Genomic DNA, 5,711 nt, shown 5'->3' with positions numbered 1-5,711 from the left:
CCATGCTGGTGTGGGGCGAGCCACCTGCTCCCACGGCTGTCGCAACCCAGTGCCGGGTGGTGCCGGGTGTGAGCCCCGGGACTGGTTTCTGCTGCTGGGAGAGGACGGGCAGCAGGGTTTGCCGAAACTGCTGGGAACTGGCGGGTGCAGGGGTGCTGAGGTGCTGGGGTGCCGCAGCCAGCTCAGGCTGGGCCGGCCTCTCCCAGTCTCACCAGTCGGGATTTACAAGAGCAGTGTCACCCTGCTCTGGGGCAGGACAGCACCCAGCAGCCATGGGGATGGCAAGGTCACCCTGATCCTGCCCTGGTGCCTGTGGTCCAGCTCCACCAGGGCACCTGGTGCCCTGGGGCATCATTTCCACCTCCCTCCTTGCAGCTGCTGGGATGCCCCCATGGATACATCCCCCCTTGCCCACAGCACTGGGGGATCACAGCATCCCCTGAGCCAGGCTTGTGGGGTGAATCATGGAGACCTGCTGGGGAACAAGGCGCTGCCTTGCCCTTTCCACGATATTTTCCGTGCTGGCGGAAGCAGAGCATTATCTTCCTCGCCCATCAGAGGCAGCTGCCCCTGGGTGCGCTCCATCTGCATATTTATACAGATGCAAACATTACACCCCGGAAATTCCCAGCCTTTACATCACAGGCTAAAGCCTGCCGTGGAACCTTGACCTTTTTCTCCCTTTCGATGGGTTCTGGAGAGCTTGTGCCAGGGCAGACTGTGCCTTGGGACACCCCAGCCAGGACCCCTGCTGCAGGTGACGCTGCCCTGCAGGCACCAGGATCCCCTTCAGCATTGGGACCACTGTGAAGGTTTGGGGCTGCAGCAGGGCACAGCTCACTGCTGAGCTCCCATGAGACCAGTACTCCTGCACGGGTGTCCAGGGCTGCAGCACCGTGCCACGCAAGAGTCAGAGGGGACACCTGCGTGTCCTCCCTGGGAGCCGGGACGCCCCCACCCTCTCCATCCCTTCATAAGACAGGAGAATAAAGACTAAGAGCAGCTGCTGCCACCTCAGATGCAGTGAGCACAATGCAATCTTAAAATCCCAATGCCACAAGCCCTGTCGTACGGTGCTCAGTGCCTTTCTGAAAGCCGTGTCTGTGAATGCAGGATAGGGACCTGTCAAGGTGGGGGTGTCCCCCTCTGTCCATCCCCCCACATTCTCGTGCAGATGTCCCCCATCCCCATGCCTGCTGTGTGTGCCACTGCTTGGTGCCTCCAGCCTGGCACAGGTGACACCAGCACCCCAAAGCCACCACACCAGCATGCTCAGCTGCACTGCTGGTGACAAGACATCCCCTCTGCTCTGTACTGCACTGGGAGGATGAGAAAGAGCTGAATTTAATTTATTCCATGCTGCATTTTCATGCCAAATGAGTCAGAGCACCGGCCTCACTCAGCCTTTGTTTTGCTTGGCTGCTAGCGACGGCTTTTGCTTAGTGTTTGTTCAATATTTAACTCCCTTGATGGCTCTTGGGCTCAAACCAGCAAGTGCAGCAGAAAAAGCCACTTCCCTGCTGGGGCGGGAGCTTTCTCGTCCTTCAGCTCCGCTTAGGAGCAATACACTTGTTTTATCCTATTTATTTCTCGGAGTTTGGTGAAGCCCTGAGCTTGGTCCTTCGAGTCACCACATCCCATAAACCCCCTTGAAAGCTACTGGGGCTCACAGGGGCTGGAGCAGCCAGCTTGGCTGCTAATTTCAGAGCAAGACCAGCCTTAAACAGAGGTGCGGGAGGTTTCGCCCAGCACAGGACCAGTTAGGAACGAGCGCGGCTGCATTCCTGTGCACGTGGGAGCCAGCAAGAAGGAAGCATCAATGTGGAGGTGTTTCAGTGCCCTGCTTTCCTGTGCCGTGCTGGCTGCGGGCAGGAGCTCCCCTCCCAACCCCATAGCCAGCAACCCCCTGAAGCGGGAGTGAGCAGTTCAGCTGGCCCCTCCAAGGGCTGCCCAAAAGTCCCACCCACAAAATAATTCAGGTTTTGGCCAATCTACTGTTGGTTTGTGTTCTAGTGTGTGTCTCAGCTTTTCAAGGAGATTTCCAAATTTTTTTGACCCTACCTCCCCCATCCAAAGCTAAATCCTAAAATTCTTCATTGGGAAATGCTGCTGAAAAGCTGTCGGGGCTGAGCATTCCCACACCCAGCTCCTTTGCTGCGATGGGTCCCCAAAACCCCTCGGCACCACAGGACGTGCTGGGGCTGCGATGCCTTTCAGGGCCGCTGCCAGGCCGCTGCCTTCACCCACCAAGCCCCGATGCCTTCCCAAATTAGGATGGGCTTGTGTGGGGTGGGACAGTGGGACATGGTGGGATGGAAGCCCATCACGAAGGTGTCAGCAGGGAGCAGGACCCCGCCAGCTGATGCTCATCCCGCACCTCTCGGCAGCGGGGCTGGCCTTGGCCGGCGGCGGTGGGGAGGGTGCAGGGTGGAGTGGGGTGAGCTCGGCAGGGTGTGGGACCCATGCCAGCCAAGGGCTTGCCAGGAAAATGCAATCTTATTACATAAACCATGCCTCTCTCCCACTCCCCTCCTGCGGCAGCAGCTCAAGAGCTTCCTACCCAGGTTAAGTCAATATTGCCACATTGCTGCCTCTGTCGAGGCACTCACTCTTATGGAAGGAGATCGATGGGTATTTCAGGGCTGGAGAGGAGTCACTCCCCTCCCAGGGGTCCCAGTGTGCTCCAGCTCTGAGTTCTGCTTCCTGGGGTCCCTCGGAGCAGCACCACTGGGGCTCGGCATCCTCCCACGAGCTCCCAGCTATCCCGCAGCAGGACTCAGCCCTGCTCAGCAGCTCCCTGGGCATCACAGGGCCAAAGCCCTCTCCCCAGCACGGGCTCCGGGCTGGCAGGACACCCCTACTTCCCAATGCTCAAGAGGCTTCAGAGGAGCTGGCAGCACCACCTCTGGGTACCGGCCTGGCGTGCACCGTGTCTGACAGGAGCTGGGGGGGCGTAGGTTGCAGCGGGGACTGGCTGCATGGGGAAAGCCCCTGAAAGGCTCATTTGCAAAATAAATACTGCAAAAAAAATTTCCTCCCATCTCAAGTCTGAGCTGAGGCTCCAGCAGACCCCAGCTGGGGAGGAAACCTCAGCACAGCATGTGCGGTCCTTTGGGCAGGCACCAGAGCTCCTATGAGAGCTGCCAGCACCCCCGAACCACAGGCCCTCAGGTCCCCAAAAGCATGCTGTGCAGTATGGCTTTGAACAGCGCCTCTGATCCCAAGCCAAAGTAAAGGCAAAATACCTGGGCAGTTTACATAAGACATAGTTTTCCACTACGACGGAGTTTCTCTCTGCCCGGTGTTTCACCCAGCAGCTGCAATTTTGCAGCTTTCAAGGGCATTCACACAAAAAAATGAGCCACGCCAGAGATGAGGGCAGATTAGGAGGATTAAGGCTGCAGAGCTGATGCAGGAGAAGATGCAATGTAAAAACCCTCCGGTAGGCAAAGGCATTTCATCCCAAAACCCAGCCGCTGCTCACCTTCGCAAAGGGTTTAGAAACGAGGAGGGCTCCAGGATTCGTACAGCGCATGGAGGGGAAGCTGGAAGAGGTGCACCCTGAGCACCTGGGAACATGTTGCTGCTAGATATTGGGGGGGGCATACAAAAGCACAAAAACCAGAAAGCATTTCCAGAGCAACTAAAGATGCACAGAACTTCACACGGTAAAATAAAAGTAGGTGGGTTGGGGTACTCTGTCCTCGCCTCCCCTTGTTTCGGGCTCAGAGCCAGTGCACGCTCCCCGAGGAGGGGGATACAGGTGCTGCCTGGCCGGGGACGGGTGCCCTCGCAGCACGGGGATGCTCACAACCTCTGAGCAAACCGCAGCACCAGGCAATTCCTCCTCCCCCTACAAAATAGGGAAACCCTGCTCTGCTCCTCAGTGCGGGCAGGAGCATGGCCATGGCGGGGAGTGTGCCAGCCTCCCGGCACTGCCAGCCCAACCAGCCCGCAGGGATTAACCAGTACCGGGGGGTCAGATGAACGGTTCTTACCAAGGCAATTCTCACAAACTGAATCTATTTGGAAGCACAAATTGAAGCTGGGCGCCTTGGAAGACAAATCTGTAACCTCAGTCATAGTTAAAACAGAGTCATCATGGATGGTAACTGATAAAGCCCAGAAAGTCGGCCCCTGCCAGTGCGGGGTCAGGCCAGCAGCCCCCATCCAGGCCGTTCCGGGGCTGCCACTCTCGGGATGCTCCAGCCTCACCCCGGCACCCCCGGCAGTGGACAGGGCATGAGTCTCATCGCATGATTTCATCCCATGGGAAGCTCGATCCCAGCTGGACCCTGCTGCCCCTGCAGGACATGGCACTGCCAGATCAGGCTTCAGCACAGCCTCGGGCACCTGCGAGTGTGTTAAATGTGCCTCGCTAAAGATGCTTGGCTGGACGAGGCCATGAAAACCCAAAGTACTGCAGGGTGATAGCCCTGCTCCGGGCGGGTTCAAGGCTCTGTGGGTTTCAGCCTCACAGCAGAGCTGGTTTGTGGTGACTTATTCACCCCCAAGAAGTGGCTGGCAAAGCCGGGGAGCGCAGCTGGACCACCCCAGTGCCACGGAGCCTCCAGCAGCCACTATGCTGCGTGCCGGTGCGTTCAGCCCCTGCGAGGAAACTGTCTCTCACCCCCCCAAAAGCAGCTGGGAAGACAATCCACACCAAACTGGGATGGAGGAAACTCTCCTACAAACACACACACACACCCCCCAAGACTTGCCTTGCGCTGCTGCTGCCGGACCCACAGCCTGCCAGCACCCCGGGCGGGTGAAGCCGGACCCACGCAGGGATGTCTCGCTGCCCAGAGGGCTCTGTGCTCTTTAAGGGTGCCTGGGACAAGCCACCCTGGAGCAGAGGCAATCCGACTCACGCAGGGGATCGGGATCAATAGGTCACAGCATGCACTGACTTGCCCCCAGAATGAAAATCAGCAGAGGATTTGGGGCTGGTGGGGAAGCTACAATCAGGCCTTTAATCCCACATGGACACAAAATCCCAGGATAAAAAGGCCAGAGCTGGTCCTAATTGCTGACTGCCCTGTGCTTGTGGATATGTGAGCAAAACCTCTTAGGCTGCCCTGGGCCTGGGAGAGGCACCTCATTGCCTCCTTGCTGCCTGTATGCCCGACCCCCAGGGAGAAGGGGGTCCGCCTGTGCGGGGGGGGACCTGCCCCAGCGCTGGCAAGGGCAGCACCACCACTGGTCCCGAGGGGGCTGCCGGCCCTCGGAAGGATGCCCCGGCCCCAGCCGTGATGCTCGGCAGCTGGTTGCTCTGGAGGACAGAAACCAGGAGGGAGATGCTGGGGCAAAGCGGGGAGGCGGGTTGAGGGGGGCAGCTAGCCCCCTTGGCCACCCCTCCGTGCCTGCAACCCCAGCCCAGCGACCCTGCACCGCGTCGGAGCTGGGGGACCCCCCCCAGCTGCTCTCCGCTCTGCTGCCGCGCTGGCTCCGGGGGGATGTCACGGTTGACCCTGCCCATTTGAGGGGGGGGCAGCCCCAGCAGGGCTGGAACTGAGAGCACTGGGTTCCACCAGAACCCTCCAGGAAGCCGGGGAGCGCCGGGGAAGGATGCTGCGGGGGTGGGGGGGCAGGGGCGGGCAGGGGGCGGGTAGAAGGCAGGCAGGGGGCGGGCAGGGGGCAGGCAAGAGGCAGGCAGGAGGCGGGCAGGAGGCAGGCGGGGGGCGGTGCGGCCCCGTCCCCGCCCGGTGGCG

The sequence above is a fragment of the Falco naumanni genome, chromosome 4, assembly GCF_017639655.2.
Source record: "Falco naumanni isolate bFalNau1 chromosome 4, bFalNau1.pat, whole genome shotgun sequence".
Lineage (NCBI taxonomy): Eukaryota > Metazoa > Chordata > Aves > Falconiformes > Falconidae > Falco > Falco naumanni.
The sequence above is the reverse complement of the archived record's forward strand: the minus strand, read 5'-3'. Positions refer to the sequence as shown.